Here is a 17,529-nt window from a genome sequence, read left to right as displayed (position 1 = left end):
GTACGGCCAACTGGCCAATGCGGCGTCTACATATGTTATGTCTATGGGACAGATGGTGACAGATGGGGAGGCCAGGAAGGAAGTCTACCACAGTGACCATATATGGTTCTCTCCACCATAAATGGTTGATCTGAACTTCCTGACAGAGCCAAGGTCAGAAATTCTCCCAGTTCAGTGTTCCTGTTTTTAAACAGCTTGTTTCTGAATTTTGGATTTCTGATTTCATTAAAAAGAAAATCTGTTGGCCATAAAAAAACATCCCGACCTCTGAGCTCAGGAGTGAGGTTTTCATCACATCATGACTTTATTCTGAAAATATATCAGCTGTTATCTTCATACTGGGACTTTTTTAACACTTCACTGGTAAACAGGGAGAATGAGACATGATGAAGTTTTTTGGCATCTGAGTCCAGAGCAGATATTTCCAGAATATATCAGAGCTGTGACTGTTTGAAGAATACTTTAAAACCCAAGGAACGTGAATCATCCGTGACCTTTAACCTCAGCAGAATGAACCAATCAGGATGGAGCAGAGGTGAGGACTGATGTCAGAGATGATCCAGAGCTGCACAAAAACATGTTTGAGTTTTAGAGAAGATCACTGACAGATTCCTCCTCGTTTTTTCTGGTCCTGATTCAAATATTTACGAGACGTTTGTTCATTCACTGCTCCGGTTACTACAAAACAGTGGATTTAGATCACTCAGAAATCTAGAGGAGTCTCAGACTTTTCTAATCATCACATATGAGGTAGAGAGGAGAGAGCTGAAACCGGAGGACTGATGAGAAGAAGAAAACTAAAAACACAACCTAACACTTTTTAGATTTGACTCAAATCTCCGCCAAAACTCAGAATCAGTCAGTGCTGGTGGGGTCAGATGATTGGTAAAACATTCCGGTCAACAATGTTTGATCCCTTAAAACAGTGGTTCTCAAATAGTGTGACAAGGCACACTAGTGTGCCTTAAGACAAATCCAGGTGTGCCGTGGGAATTTGTACAATACGTTATTACTACAACTTCATGGCAAGTACTGTAACCAGGCCTTCTTACAGATCTGGACCCCTGAAAAAACCCCAAAGAATGGGACCTCCCCAGTTAGGGTTTATTGATGATATTAGTGTATGTGTGTTGGATCAGTAGCATTGGTGCTATCATCCTGGCTAACAGTTACTTCGTTAAGAGCTGAAAAGTATGGCAAGCTATTATTGGGTTGAAATTGGTGTTGGAATTATTTATTAATTCATGCTGTTTTTAACCAAGCTGATCAATTTCTGTACCCATTTTTGCAACTTCTTTTGACAATTTTAACCATTTTGCTTGTTTTTCTTGTAGCAGCTGTAGCTTGTAGCATTTTTGCCACTTCCTATTACTACTTTTGACCCATTCATGCTACCTTTTTGCCACTTTTTGCCCAATTTTGCCATTTTTCCCATCACTTTAGACTCCGTTTTACCATCTCTTAGCAGTTTTAACCCTCTTTCGCCACTTTTCTGCCACTTGTGATCTTTTTTGCCACCTTTTGGACACTTTCAACCCATTTATGCCAACTTCTTGCCAATTTTTGCCCACTTTTGCACCCAATTTTGCCCTTAATTTAACCACTTTTAACCCATTTTTACCACCCTTTAACAACATTTAACTCTTTTAGGCCACTTGTAACACATTTTTGCCAATATTTTGACACTCAGCAAGTTTTTGCCAATTTGAACCCATTGTTTGCCACTTTTTTGGACCAATTTTCGCCCAATTCTGACTTTGTTTTGCCACTACTTGCCCAATTTTGCCATATTTTTTCATCACTTTTAAGCCATTTTTGCCGCCTTTGCCCACTTTTGCTCTCCCCTTTATCTCCCCTTATAGGCCACCTTGACTGTGACATTATTTTAAAAGTCTGTTTTGTAGTGATTTAAATATGGTGTGCCTAGAGATTCTGGCTTAACCTTAGGTGTGCCTTGGGTGAAAAAAGTTTAAAAACCACTGCCCTAAAAGATCTGTGCTGCATTTCTCTTTCCTGCCTTTTTCTGTTTCTCTTTTTTGGGTTTCCAACAGAAAAGAATGTCTGTTTCTCATCTTATCATTTCTGTGTTTTGAGCATAAAAAAAGGAAGGTCAAATATTGGAACACTGCCGACGTAACATTCTTGTTTTCCTGATGTGTGACTTGGTGCAGGTACTGTAAAAAAAGGATTGTTATATCATCAGTGTTCTGTTCTCTGATCTTTCTTTTTAGGTCAGAACATAAAAACAAAAACACAAAATACAAAACATATTAGTTGCCAACTATGGCCTATTATACAGCGAAAATTGAGGGAAAAAAGCCCCAACATCCTCAGCTTCACCAACATTCTGTCCACCAACTTTGAAGATGATGTCATCAAAGCTTAAAGAAACATTTCATTCAAACCTTTGAAGATGATGCCATCAAAGCTTAAAGACACATTCCATCCAAATCTATGATCTTGTCCTGGGTTCCAACAATCTTTCCCTTAAGTTGACAATCCTTTGTTGGCAACTTTGGCCTACTATTTGGCAGAAATGGAGGGGAAATGGCCACAACGTCCCCAGCTTTGCCAACATTCTGTCCACTGCCTTTAAAGATGATGTCGTCAAAGCCTTTCAAACATTCCATCCTTGCCCTTGGAAAATCTTTAGATATTGTTCTGGGATCTTTTGGGACGCAGTGACTGAGTCGTTCATGCACTCCTGGAGTCATGTTGACCACTCCTGGAAAGGTTCATCACTGTTCACAGTTTTCTCCATTTGTGGGTAATGGCTCTCAGTCTGGTTGTCTGGAGGCCTTAAAAATGTCTTTTTAGCCCTTTCCAGACTGATAGATGTCAGTGACTTTCTCATCTGTTCTTGGATTTCTCTAGAAGGTGCCATGATGTGATCAGTGGACTCTGACTGTAAACTTCCAGACTGTGAGTGTGTCTGCTCGTGCTTTCACCCCCACAGACGATGTCCAGGCCCCTCACACATATAACAGCCGTGACCCCACACCCCGTCACCACAGGGGCCCCTGTAAATCACCCACAGGTCAAGGCTAATTATTTAAGACCAGAACTCACCCCTCCCTCTCTGAATTCCTCCTCTCTCCAGGAATGTGTCTCCTTCCATTCACACCATGCACTAATCATTTTTTATGTTCTGTACTGTTGTTGTTGCTTTTCTTGCTTTTCTCAGTTTTTAAGAAATGTTTGAGAATTTCTGGCTCATGTTTACATGACTGTTTAGTTTCCTTTAAGGCATTTGTTTTCCAAGATAAAGACATTTTGGCTGCCTAAAAGAGCTTATTTTAAAACAGCACTGTGCTAATAGTCGTGTTAGCTGCTAATGTGTACTTCATCTGAAAATAGAGATTTTTTTATCTCATTTTTTTGTCTTTTTTCGAGTATTTTGACTGAATAAATGCTAACAACATACATCTTGGAGAGTGAGTTTATTTTAATATAAATTTTAAATTCTAATACAGGTCAATAATAATCTCTGTAGACGTTTTGTACCCACTCAGGCTGCTGGGGACCAAAAATACCCCATTAAAACCACAATGTTTGATCTCCCAGCCATAACATTAGGCTCTTATTTTGGAGGCATTGCTTCAAAATAACAAGACTTCCTGGCTGCTCCCCTATGTTTCCTGAGGAGCGCTACTTTAGCAATTTATTACAAGTGAAATTAAGTGAAACAAAAAGCTGCATATTTTCACTCCAGCAGCATTAGGATCTGGTTATCCACCAGAGAAAACAGCTGTTTGAGCACGGAAACACAGAAGTGGACCTGTTTGTTTGTTCATTTTTGCAGCATTTCTTCTGTTAATCAGGATGAAAAATAATAGCCCTGAGGTATTTCTATCCTAAAACTTGGAGGAGGATTTCAATTTATCACACTAAAACCCCGTTGTCTTATTTTTTTCCCCCTTTGGATGTTATTTCAGCTGTTTATTTAATTCAAACCAAATAACACATGAATTAGACTAAGATTGCAAACAGGAAAGCCAAAATATCTCAGGATGAGAAAACAAAGGTTATCAGTGGAAGTATTTCTCAATTGTTCTGTTTCTTGTCGTCACTTCTCCCCCGTTTTTGGACCCTCAGTATTGAAACCATCTGTGTTCACACGACTTTTATACAACCATGGAGAGGCTCCAACAGTTAGGGTGTGCTCACTTTCAGTTTGGCCTCTGCAGGGAGCCGTAGGTTCAACACATGTCTACACTCATCACTCCAGTATTGATATTGTGGGTTATTAACAGTTAAAGCTCAATCATTTGTTTCAATGTTTTAACATTTGTGGAGATTTTTACTACATCAGTGGCTGTGAAAGACTCAATATACATCTGATGTTTTCAGGAAAACGGTGGGCTGGTGCTAAAAGTGGAAATGTTGGCAGCCTGGTTCTAAAGAGTAACTAAAACCAGAGTTTGATTTAGAGAGTAACTAAAACCAGAGTTTGATTTAGAGAGTAACTAAAACCAGAGTTTGGTGGAAAAGGTAACGAAAGCCAGAGTTTCATTGAAAGAGTTACTAAAGCCAGAGTTTGATTTAAAGAGCAACTAAAGCCAGAGTTTGATTTAAAGAGTAACTAAAGCCAGAGTTTGATTGAAAGAGTAACTAAAGCCAGAGTTTGATTGAAAGAGTTACTAAAGCCTGAGTTTGATTGAAAGAGTTACTAAAGCCAGAGTTTGATTTAGAGAGTAACTAAAACCAGAGTTTGACTGAAAAGGTAACGGAAGCCAGAGTTTGATTGAAAGAGTTACTAAAGCCAGAGTTTGATTGAAAGAGTTACTAAAGCCAGAGTTTGATTGAAAGAGTAACTAAAGCCAGAGTTTGATTTAAAGAGTAACTAAAGCCAGAGTTTGACTGAAAGACTAACTAAAGCCAGAGTTTGATTTAAAGAGTAACTAAAGCCAGAGTTTGATTTAAAGAGTAACTAAAGCTAGAGTTTGATTTAAAGAGTAACTAAAGCCAGAGTTTGACTGAAAGACTAACTAAAGCCAGAGTTTGATTTAAAGAGTAACTAAAGCCAGAGTTTGATTTAAAGAGTAACTAAAGCTAGAGTTTGATTTAAAGAGTAACTCAGTCAAACTTGGGTGACTTTAATGGGATATGTTTAGAATTGTATTTAAGAATTTTCACAGAATTTTACTACATTTTTTGAAATTTTAAAGAATTTGCATGGATTTTAAAGAAACATTTCCATAAATGTAAAACTTTAATCCTCGCTCCCTTGTAATTTTAAGCATGGTTGAGGCCAGTATATCCAGAAATTGGACATGCAGATAAGTGTTAATAAAACACTTTTTTTCTTTCACTTACTCAGATCTTTCAACAACTTCAACCCTGACCACTAAAATAAAAAAAAAAATTTAAAAAAAATTTAAAAAGAAATTCAATGTTACCCCTTTTTATGCCAGTTATTGTACACTGTGCCTATGACTTGGATTCAGTGAGATGGCATCCATGCTAAAGAGTCTATCGGAGTGAAAAACACGCCAGTTTTACCATCCTTTTCTCGAGCCTCCTCCTCTACCAAATCATATGAGAGCGAATGCATTTGTTCATGTTAGGTTTATTTTGTGTACAGGCATAAAAAATCAGAGGAAATATGTAGGATATGAATCACGAACATGCGCATTTCCACCTCTAACCAAAATGTGACCGCGATTACGCTCATTACACGCAGATGTAAATTTCCTGCATATTTGAGATATGATATATTCTCTCCTGTTGATCAAAAGGACCCATGCATCCTCATGCATGTCTATCCACTTGCTATGAAGTGAGGGCAAAGTTGAAATTGTCAAAATATCCCCCTTTCTTAGTCCCAGACTGCAGAACGCGGAAGTAGTATTTTCGACTGTAAACACTCCACTTACGGCATGTCCGGCTGTAAGTATAGACGCAGATTTGCACCTGAGCACACAAACTTTTCTTTACACATGTAGCCCACTCTCAGACATCCATATCTAGTGGTACGAATCGTTTCATTTAATTTTGATGATGTTTAGTGGGTGAAATAGCTCTTCAAACACTCTGAGTCCATGGAAGAAATCCTGCATGTGATGCTGAAGGGGTTAAAATGATGCTCTGGCACTATCTGCTGGATCACTGTGGAATGGTGAAGCTCTGGTGATCGAGTGACTGCATAGAAAAGGTTACTTTATGTTGTTTTGGTGCCATAGACACACAGTCAAAAAAACGTGTTTTTAATGGAAGTCTATTGTCCAGATTTTGGACAAACAAGGATGGATGGAGCTATTTGGAGTCAATAGAGTTCTATGGGCAACTCTTTTTTTTTTTTTTTTTAATATGAAGAAAAATAACTTTGGCCAAATTTGATGCCTCAATCTATAAAAATGTGACTATCAACTCAAAAAACTGATGATAAAAGTGATGAATGTCCTCAAAATGGACATAGTAGGATTCAAGGTTAAGTGAATTTTGTTGTTGCTGTTGAAGAAAAATGACCACACCATCCCTCTCTTAGCATCTCTGACAGACTGAAGACCCCCTACAACCCTAAACATCTCTAAAAAACAATCCAGGTCTGGATTTCATGCAGAATCAGGACCTTCAGGAGATTTGTGGTCATCATTTTTGGTCTAAACTACTTCCTGTTCAAATACCAGGCTGAGTTTAAGACTGATCCCAGAGAAGAGGGAGAAACTAGAATGTTTCAGACACTAAAGCTCAGCTCTCAGGAGCTTCATGGATGTATTTCCTCATCCTGGGATTCTCTGACCTTCAGTGTTGCCTTTAAGAAAGTTTTTGAGTTAATAGGCAGGAAATGAAAACATAAAAACACTAATTATCCTTTCAAAGTAAAAGACACTTCCTCAGCTGGGAGAACGTTCAGACCTGGTTCCTCCATCACGGCCTGTTTTGTTGGGTTGCTCGGTGACTCTGTTGGTTTTGGCTGCAGGATCGGAGGACTGTCTTTGACATTCTGAAACAAACTCTAACGGTGACGGCAGCTTTCTGAGACTCCAGCTCAGTGAAAGAATAACACTAAAAAATATCTATGAAACATGCCGAGCATGGAGGTTAAAATAAAGATATCACAGCAGCAGAAATAAAGCCGAGCTGACAGTCAGTGTGGGTCTTCAGGGCAGGGTTTCTTCAGAGTCTTCTAGAAAAACATGAAACCCCGGGATGTCTCATGGCCGTGGAATGATCCTCGGCGTGTAATAACGCTCTCTGGTTTGTTTTCAGTCAGCTCGTCGATTGTTGTTTTAAGACAGAAAATTAGCACCAAACTCTGATTTCGACATCCTGCTCTTTCTAAATGTTTGGGTTTAGTTTGGAGAGGAGGAGGAGGAGGAGAGGGAGAGGAGTCTGAAAAAGATCAGGAGGGTTAGATCTGACGGGAACATGAGCAACGTGACCTCAGGGGAGATTTTACGTTCAGCTGGTTGATGAAACGCTGACTAACTTCTCTTTATCTCAAAGTCATTGGAGGTCAGCTTTCTCTGCATGCATCTTCCTCAGTCAGACCAAAGCTGGGCAAAGCTGAGCATGCTCCACAGTCTCCACACCAGGCTGTGGCCCAGGTGGAGCAGAGGTCATGCTATCATCTACCTTCAGTTAAAATCGTTGGCTAGGAGAACAGCATTCATCTAATTTTTAGGCCTCAACTGAAGAAAAACATGGCACACAAAAAGGATTAAAATAAAAAAATTAAACAACAACATTTCAAACATTCATGTCTAATCTTTAAACATTTTTAACATTAATATATTTTGGATATTTTGGTTTGCAAATGTCCTTAAACATCTGCATTCCCTCTTATTCAGTTATAATGCCATTAAATACCCCTTTTTCTTTTTTTGGCCATTTTACAACTTCTTTTTGCCTTTTTCCCCATTTTTCCACTTTTATCCCATTTTTGCCCTTTTTCACCTTTTTGCCCATTGAAGCTACCTTTCATCATTAAATATCCTTTTTTCTCCCCATTTTTTTGCTCATTTTTGCGAAGTCTTTTTGCCACTTTTTCCCATTTTTCGTCGATTTAACCCTTTACCTATGGAGCCAGCGCCGGAGTTGTGTTTTATATGTCCGGACTTTGGCAGCTTTGGCAGAAGACAAGTGAGCCACCTTTGACCTGTCTTTATTGCCACTTCAAGCTGTTTTTGCCACTCTTCACCTCTTAGATTTTGGCTCTTGCAAAGGTATTTTCAACAATTTGGCTCTTTAGTTGAGTAACACTGCTCTATAGCATAGTCCCTACAGTAACTATAAGTCTATCCATTTTGCTCAGTGCACAGCACAGGTTCGCAAAGAAAAATCACCTTTTTTTCTTGTTTATGGTTCTGCGCCTCCCCTGAAGCTCTGTGGCGCCCCCCAGGGGAGGCCTGCCTCATACTTTGAAAACCACTGATGCAAAGTTCAGCTGAGGCCACGATTTCAACATGGAAGCCTCCACAGATTGGCTTCAAGAGCCGTTTGAGTCTGCCTATTGTAAGCAGATGGCTGACATCACACGGGGTTTGTCCAGTCCTTTCTACAGTCTATGGTGCTTTTGCATTAGGGGCCCGGTCCCGAGCGCACTTGAGCCCGAAGTCTGGTTAGTTTTGGTGGTGTGAATGCAAACAAACCGCCCCCGGGCACAATTGGGGAGGTGGTCTCGGGTGCGATTCAAGTGGACTCTGGCTTGGTTTGGATGAGTTGTGAATGCAACCGCGACCGGATATGGGACAGAGCGCAGTATCAGCTTTATGACATCATCGTAAAAACTAAACTTCTTTCAACATTTTTCCTCAATAAAGGGCAGAAATCATCAGAATCCAGCCAATTAGCGGTCTGTTGTGACTGACCTTACAGATAAACACAAGTTGGAGTCAGTCAGAGGAGGTGCAAAGGAAATAAAAGTCTCCTGTCACCTCAAAAAACGGTGTATCTGTGCAGCAGGAGCCCATCTAATCCTCTGAGCTGTAGTAGATGTGCAGATATGAAGAGCGAAGTTGCTGGCATCTTAAAAAGTGATTTAAATCATTCCTGACTGCAGGATGGACTTCTTGCCGGGTCAAAACAAAAACAATCCTTGCTCAGGTCATGACCCCAGTGGTTGCCATGGTAGCTTCTTCTTTTTTCTCCTCCTTTGCAGGGTTATAAACCAGCTACATGCATACCGCCACCTGCTGTTTCAGACTGAGTAAATACTCAAGTGGGCCGGGGCACGGTTTGATGTTTCTAGTGTGAAAGCAAGCCGGGGGGGGGGGGATCACGCTGCGGCGCAGTTTGAAACAACTGGCACTAATGTGAGAGCACCCTCAGACTTTACCGTGTGTGTATGTGACAGAATGTTGGGACTCTCTTAGTGAGATCAAAGCAAATGTCTCCTGAAGAACAACATAGCAACAAAGGGCAGAGTTAACGTGATTGGTCCCTCCTCTACCTGTTTCCTATTGGTTGGTTTAAAGGAGAGCAGAGATACGTAAGTTTAGAGCTCAGAAAAAGTTTTGAGCTCTAATCTTCTGAACATGTAAACGCACTGCCATTCGTCTTTCCGTCCATCCCTTTCCTCTGCTGTAACTCTCTCACACTGACTCTCTCTCCCCTGCAGTGTATTTCTTTAAAATGTTTTTTATGTGTTAATCTGATACCAGAGTTCCTGTGAGTTCACATTGAGCTGCTCTAAGATTCAAACGCTCCTGAGAAACTTCATCTCTGTAACTGTTGACATAAACTTTAACACAGAGAGGACATCTCTGTTTTCAGAGGAGACACAAACATCTGGACTCTTCACGCTCACAAACATGGAGATCTACACAGTCCTCCTCTTCTTCTTCTGCTGATATAAACCATCTGCTGACTCAAACACGCAGTGACGTCCACGTGTTGGTGAAAATAATCCTGCTCTGATTATCTTCATCAATAAACCACCGAGTCTGCAGCAATGTCAGAAATGTAGGGTCCAGATGTGGATTAAAGTTCAAATTCTGATGTTTGGGTTAATGTCAGCCTTCATCGGCTGGAATGTACGGTGGCCCCAAAGGTCAAATACAAACATACATTTCACTGAGTGAAAAATATTACATGGCAAGTATTTTTTGTTTGAATGTTTGTTTGTTTAAATGTTCATGTTACCTTAATTTTTTTTATTCTGACATGATATCATTTGACAGAATCCCTCTGTGTCATGATTAATTTTTAATTCACAAAATATTTTAATTTTTTTAAAATGTTTATCTATTTCAACAACTATTTCTATGTTTCATGATTTTTAGGGATTTTTTTCTTTTATTAGGTGAGGGTTTTTTTTGTTTTGTTTTGCAATTACTTATTTTTTTGTTTGCGTTCATCAAAAGTGTTTTATGTTTTCAAAGTTTTGCTTCCATGATTTTTTTTTTTTCATATGTTTTTTTTTAAATGTTTATCTAATTTCCTTTCCTGCTTTTGCCTTACGGTTTGTTTTCATTTAAGGTTTTTTCCATTCTCTATTTATTTCTTTAGTTTTTTTTAGTTGTTCATATTTTTTGGTTTAACAAAATTTTTGCTGTTCATTGTTATTGTTTTTTTTCTTTTGCATTGACCAACTTTGATTTTTATATTTCATATGTCTCATAAATTTAATTATTTTTATATATTTAAATACATCTATTTATCATTTACATGTAATTTTTTGCATTTAGTGAGAATTTTTTGATTTTTTTACATTATTTTTTCATGTTTGTGTAATTTTATTTTCTGTGTAAAGTAAGAAATTTTGACGACTGGATTTTCTAATCATGTAAAGATTTTTGTTTTGCATTTGTAAAAATGTTTTTGTAGTAGACCTTCATGGCCTCCTATAAAACTGCATGAGTCTCTGACAGCTTGCCGCTCATTATCAGTGTTTAGTAATTCCATTAAACTATGGAAATCTGTTAATGTGACCCAAAAAACCCCAAACAAACAAACAAACAAACAAAAAAAGAAAAAGAAAAAGAAAAAAAAAAGCGACTTACTTTGGTGTTTCTTTCTGTCCGATGGACACATCCGACTCTGGTGGTCACTTCATCCTCATAAAACCACTGAAATGAAATCAGGATTAAATGTTGTTGTCACAACACGGATTACAGGGCTGGATTAAGACTAGAGATGAGGTACAACATTTGATATCCTCTTCAGAGATAAAATATAAATACTATTACTGCTACTTCATTATACTCAGACACTACCGCCTTTACTTTTCTTCAGTGATGTGTCCACAGAGGAAGAAACAGAGGAAGATTCTGTGTTTGTAATCAGACTAACTCTCCACAGTCTTCCTACTGTCAACACGCCGTTTACTGAGCTGCCGCACACGTGTTCATGAATTCACTGTAAACACAGCAGTCCTAACAGATGGAGAAACATAGTTTCCTCCTTTCATGGAACACAAACACATGAAGCCCTTTGAGTATTTATGTGTCAGTGATCTGGACCATAGTGTGGCTCTAGGACTCACAGTTTTAGAAACAGTACACGACTAGGCTTCACTGGTAAAAAGTGTTACTGGTACTATTAGTAGACTGTTTCTTAACTTACTAGTACTAGTAGGCCTTAAAATCTGTATGAGTATTACTGGTAGACTTAATTTCACCAGTAAAGAGTCTGTGCTTTACTAAAGAGCAGATCAACCATGTTTATATTTTACCTAAATGATAACTATTCTTATCAAAGCCACAAATCTTTTTTTGTTGTGCCACAGTGAAATACAGTTAAGATTGATTTAAAAAAAAAAGGATCTACAGCAGCCAAACAGGTAGAAAGTGGGAAAAACAGCATAAAAGAGGTGGAACCAGCTAAGAGTAGCAAAACTGGCTTAAATGGGCAGAAATAGAGATGAAAATGAAGCAATAATGCATAATGCCCTGTGTCCATAGTTTTTAAGCAGCACTTATTTTTATTCAAAACCAGTGTAGTCCAACGTTCGCAGTGCTCAGTGCTCTGAGCAGAACAAACACCCTCACTGGTGGCTGTTTTTGTCGCTGTGTACAGAGCGCTCTCAGGACGCACTCATACTAGACCATCCGTGTCGGGCCTGGGCCTGTTTGAGCCTAAAGTCCGGTAGGTTTGACCAGTGTGAGTGCAATCGTTCTGTACTTGGGCGCAGCACGCTTCGCGGCCCCAGCACAGAAGGACGAGGTGGGCCTAGGCACGGCACGGATGTAAATGAAGGAGCACAAGCGTGGGAGTGTTACATAACATCAAGTAACAACAAAAGGACTGCCTCAGAGAACAGAGAGCACACCAGGCAGCAGCTGCATGCTAGAGGCAGCAGGATTTTTTTCTAGAGAGATCTATATATTTTGTCTCATTGCATTTCAACAAGATAGAAAGATTTTATCAGAGCTGAAGACTTTAACTTCGCACAGCTCCACTACATCCTCGTTCTAATGGATCCCAGTCAAGTCCACATTTCTGACCAGTTGGTTTGTGAAATAAAGCTTCTCACAAACAGCAGCTCACAGGATAACAAACACCTTTCATCCTTCGAGTGTAAAGGAGAGTCTGCCAAATACACGGACAAGTGTGTGTCGGGGTTAATCTCACGGCTGATTTAACATCTCATTATCATGATATTATAATGCCAAACTATCATCCACTTAATTCATTTACCTATGATTCTATTTCATGCCATCAGGAAGTGAAACTGTGGTCTTGATCGTTGACGTCTGAATGGAACAATGTCTATTAATCCTGTGGCATTTTCACTTCCAGCTCTACATAGATGGTTAAACTGCTCATGTCACGATAAAGAAATATTTTAATTGAACATTTAATCCTGCTCTGGACACAGGCTGTCCTATGACGAGCTTGTTTGGTGCAGCACTGAAAGGCATCCAAAATTACGCAGAGCGATAAAGGAATGCCAGGGGGATTCAGATAGTGCACAGACACGCAGAAGAATGACTGTAGGGGCTCATACGAGTAAAAAAGTCTGTGTTTCATTCAGCAGAAGTGCTTTGTAACTCTGATCAGGCTCCAGATTATATGCTGTGACTGATAACTCTCCACCATGAACAGCTTTCTCTCTCCTCACTGGGCTCTGTATAGCTAACGTAGCCTACTGATCCCAGGTCAGCTGAAATAACCCCGGTGTCAGATCAGGTATCGTAAAAATCTGTTGCTATTTTACAGCCTAAAAAACCAACACTTATGTATACTGAGTCATCAACAGTGGATGCTTTGCGTGATGACGTCAGCACATGACGTATTCGTGCCCAGGCCTGGATGCGTTGAGCAGTGTGAGTGCAGGCCAAAGGGGGGACAGGGGAGGGGGTCAAATGGGCTTCAGCATGGTTAGAATATGGATGGCCTAGTGTGAGTGCTCCCTCAGTTGAAAACAGCTCAGCTTTTGGAACAGCGCCACTTTTGTCAATGTCACTTCTCCATCATTTGCCAATCAAAATCAAGAAGGGGCGGGACTTCTGAAAACAGAGCGGTGCATTCATGACGTAAGTCATGGGTTTCCTCGGCGGCAAGCCTATGGGATTTTTCAAGGGGTTTTTGGATCATTGATGAAAATCAGATCTGTGTCTAATAAAAGTTTATGAAACTTACACGTTTGGTTTACAAAGATGATCCTCATAAATTGATAATCATATCTGGTTTGTAAATATAACTGACGAAAGTGAAAAGTTAATGGCATGCTACAACACGGTAGACTGACTTTAATGTCATCACCCGCAGAAACGAGTGCGAAGCAGGCTCAGTGCCGTGCTTTGCATGATGACATATATGGTCCTGACAAACGCTGTAGACCCTGATAACTGGCCTTTAGCAGCCGCCTTAATTAAGGTCCGTGCACATGGAGATGAATGCAGGAGCATATGCAAAGGTTTTATGTCCTATCGGCTTTTCATCCACACGGAAACAGTGTTTTGGGAGGCTGTAAATGCTACCTTTTGAACCCAGGCCCCGGAGTAAACAAATCTGTAAACACCTACTGTTTCGTCTCCGTGTGGACAGCCGACCGAATCTTTCTTGAAACAATTACATCAAACATAGCATAGCCCCCTTACGCTGCATGCACATGTCAAACCAAAACAGCAATGGCAGATTACAGGGCTGTGTTCGTGCTGCAGAAGCTACTGAGCTTATTTTGGCTTTTACAGCAAAATCTGATGCTCCAGCGTGAAGAACAACCAGAAGGGCAACCAGGAGAAGGTTTGTGGCAGTTTTCCATAACCTTCTTCTCTCTATTGGTGCATTTCTGTGGCAGCGTTACAGCGCCACTTACAGGGAAGTGCTAAAACGGTAACTCACCTTTGCCTTTTAGGACTCATTCCTGCACCGCATTATAGCAGGAGAGAAACTAATCTGACTTGGCTTTCTTTGTCTTTTTAGAGGGTAGTTTTCAGGTCTGCAGATACATTGTGTTTAAGTTCATTAAGGTTCTTGAAAAGCACTCTAAAAAAATGTATTATTATTATTATTATTATTATTATTATTGACTCATTGAGTGCCAGCCCTTTTATAAAATGGAAAGTGCCAGTGTTTTTGGCCATTTTGAGTCATCTTTCAAGACCTACAGAATATTTTGTACTATGACTCTGAAACCACCAAATAGCTCAAATGAAAGAAGAATCTCTCTATTTCATCATGGAAAAAACGTGGACCGTAGCTTGTTCCATTCTTGATTTATCTGAAGTTGAACAGAGGCTAGTTTCACCAAAAAGACCACTTTTTTTTCTAGAAAGCTGAGAAAAATGCCTTTTTGTGAAAGAGAGTCTGTCAAGCAGAACAGTGATTTGAATGTTATATTTTTGCCTTCAATGACATAAGAGACATCTGAAAATTGTATTACAAATGTTATTTTATTGTAAAATAAATAACAATGCTTCCAGTCACTGTCATGCCATTCACACTCTGGAACTGGACGGCCTCCACGTGACCTCCCTATACGCCCACGTCCTCTCCTGCTTATCGCTGTATGCATCCAGCTGGCGAGAGGCTGCCTTATTTCTCCGACCAACGGGGAGACCTCGCGGCATTCTTTAGCCTCTTGGTCGGCATAGATGGATGAATTAAAGCGCCGATCCCTGGATTCGCTGTCGTTAAGTTCAGTGTCGGTTTCAGTGAGTAAACAATTTCTCAGGCAAAAGTTTAAAGTTTCTTCCACCATCTAAGTTAGAACTTTTAGCTTAGATTACCTCCGTAATGATCGCTCTGCTCTTTGACCCCAGGGTCTCCACCTCTGACGTTTGATCTACCGTCATTTCTGACTGTAGTGTTCCGACTACATATCCCAGAAGCCCCAAAATTACTAACAGGGAGCGTGAGAGCGCCCCTTTGTGCCAGCCGCCGAAAAAGCACTTTGACGTATGTATACCTCTATGGCATTCAAGCGTTGGATTTTAAATGACGTATATATATATATGTCTATGGCACTCAATGAGTTAATATTGTCTGCATGTCTTCTGTGTGATATTTCCTAGAAATACAGAAATTTTAAGCACATGGAGATATTGGAAAACGATGTTGAGATTCAACAAAGGAAAGCAGAGTTCTTGGAGGGACTGACCAATCACGTTAACTCTGCCCATTGTTGCTATGCTGTTCTCCAGGAGACATTTGCTTTGATCTCACTGAGAGAGTCCCAACATTCTATCACATACACACACAGTAAAAGTCTGAGAGCCAGAAATAATCAAATAATCATCAAACTTTGACAGTAATTATTAGAAATCTGTCAAAAATAGCAAACAAAGTGAATCCAGCATAAATAGCTAAATATTTTTGTACTTTTTAAAGCCAAATTGAAGACTGTAGGAGGAACTGAGTCGGAGTTATAGGGATTGGAAGTCGACTGAGATGTGTGATGATATTGCTGGGAGTCAGAGTAGAAATAGAAGATACCCAAACAGAAAACATTTTATGATTCAACATTTAGTTGAGTTAGGAAATAGACAAAGAGAACAAGCTAAAACCAAAGCTAGGGTTTGGATTTTGTGGACAAAAAGAGAACAGGACCAGAGACATCAGACTAAAGACAGAGAGGTTTGCAGGTACTGACAGTTAGTGATACTCAGGGATTATCCTGTCATGTAAATAACGTTTCGGAGCTTTAAATCCTAACAAACTTCCTCCCAGTCTGCTGGATCTGCACCTCTGGGTGTCATTCAACCACATCTGCTGTGAGCATCTTGTCCTGAAGCTTCTGTTTAGTCCATTAGATCCTGACTGAAGACATCCGTCACTTCTTTACACACAACAGAAAACATACGTACGCCACAAACACTTTACAGAAGTGTGAATCAGGCTGAACTGAAGTCTTGAACATTAAATCCTTGGTCAGTGTTTCTTTATGGCTGAGAGATGTTTAGTTTGGGATGAAGAATTAAAATTAAGACAGGAGCAGTTTCCTGATTTCTGTTTGAGAACAGGAAAGTCAAACACACCCTAGGTATCCTTGGTCTTTTCAGGCAGTGTGATCTAAAACTGAGAACCATAGAACAGTAGAATGTTATGTTTCTTATTTTCTTTTTCTTTTTTTTGGTCTCATTTTTCATTTCTCTGTTTTAGTTTTCCCAAAAGGAAATGATAAATTAAAAATACCTTGTTTGTCATCTTATTAACCCTAACATTCTTTTTTCCCTTTATGTGTGACTTTATACAAGTATTTTGTAATGAAAAAAAGAATGTTACATCAACAGTGTTTCTTTGATTTTTACCCACGGTGATGAAATCAGCAGGGGGTTATGTAAAGGGCTCCATATCTTTCTTTCTTTGTATGTGTACAAGATAACTCGAGAATGGAAAGTCGGATCTGCACCAAACTGTCAGGGAATATTGGGACAGTGACAGGGAAGAATCGATTAGATTTTGGTGATGATCCGCGCACCTGTTTGGTTTTTCTCAGACTTCGGAATTTTGAACACCATAGTAATCAATGAGAGCGTAAGTTCCTCGGTGGCGCTGCTTAGGCGTGGGTCTGCCGCCTCAGACGGCCATTCTAGTCCTTTTTATGTGAACACAAAAACCATGAGATGGTGGCTGACATTTTTCATTTTCTCCTTCTTTTTTGGAAAACAAAAATGGAGAAAAAGTATGATAATTAGAAAACAAAGAGCAGTTTGTGTTCTGTTTCTTGGTTCTCAGTTTTAAGGCCCATTTATACTCCCTTTAGGTACGAAAATGTATCCGTCCTTTTCAAATGATGTTGCCGTCACTGCTCACATACTTCCATGTATCCTTTACATTGGCATGGATGTTAAGCAATACATCCACCGGGGGGGGGCAGCCCAGAGTCAAAAGTTTATAACAACAACAAACACAAAAACAAACATGGCGACTGTGGAGGATGTATTGATAATGTACCTCTTGCATAAAAGACAAAAACAGGCAGCGTTTCTAACCAACTCACACAACTTTTTCTCAGAAAGTTCCGCCATTGTTATTTCTTCTTCGTGTCTCACTAGAGCTACGTAACGGGTAGTGACAGCAACACTGCCCCCATGGTTTCCGGTGGTACTGCTCTGTTTGGCCCGTATATGTAACCTTTATGGAAACGTGCAGAAATACAGAAGAAATGAACGCGGAGCACAGACCGAAGGCTCCGTC

The 17,529-nt window shown here is 39.8% G+C and overlaps 1 protein-coding gene across 3 annotated transcripts in view; it reads right to left on the bottom strand.

Annotated features, from left to right (window-relative positions):
* ripor3 (RIPOR family member 3) overlaps nt 1-17,529 on the bottom strand; it is a 78,094-nt gene that overhangs the window by 36,472 nt on the left and 24,093 nt on the right. For 2 of the 3 annotated variants that reach the window (XM_041777757.1, XM_041777747.1), the window contains exon 2: nt 10,947-11,012. The exons of the other annotated variant lie outside the window; for it this stretch is intronic. The gene's annotated coding sequence lies outside the window, so the exon portion shown is untranslated. The remainder of the gene's footprint in view (nt 1-10,946; nt 11,013-17,529) is intronic. 3 annotated transcript variants of the gene reach the window in all.

This window comes from Cheilinus undulatus, linkage group 3 (genome assembly GCF_018320785.1).
Source record: "Cheilinus undulatus linkage group 3, ASM1832078v1, whole genome shotgun sequence".
Classification (NCBI taxonomy): domain Eukaryota; kingdom Metazoa; phylum Chordata; class Actinopteri; order Labriformes; family Labridae; genus Cheilinus; species Cheilinus undulatus.
Note: the sequence above shows the minus strand (reverse complement) of the source record. Positions and strands in the feature narration are given on the sequence as shown.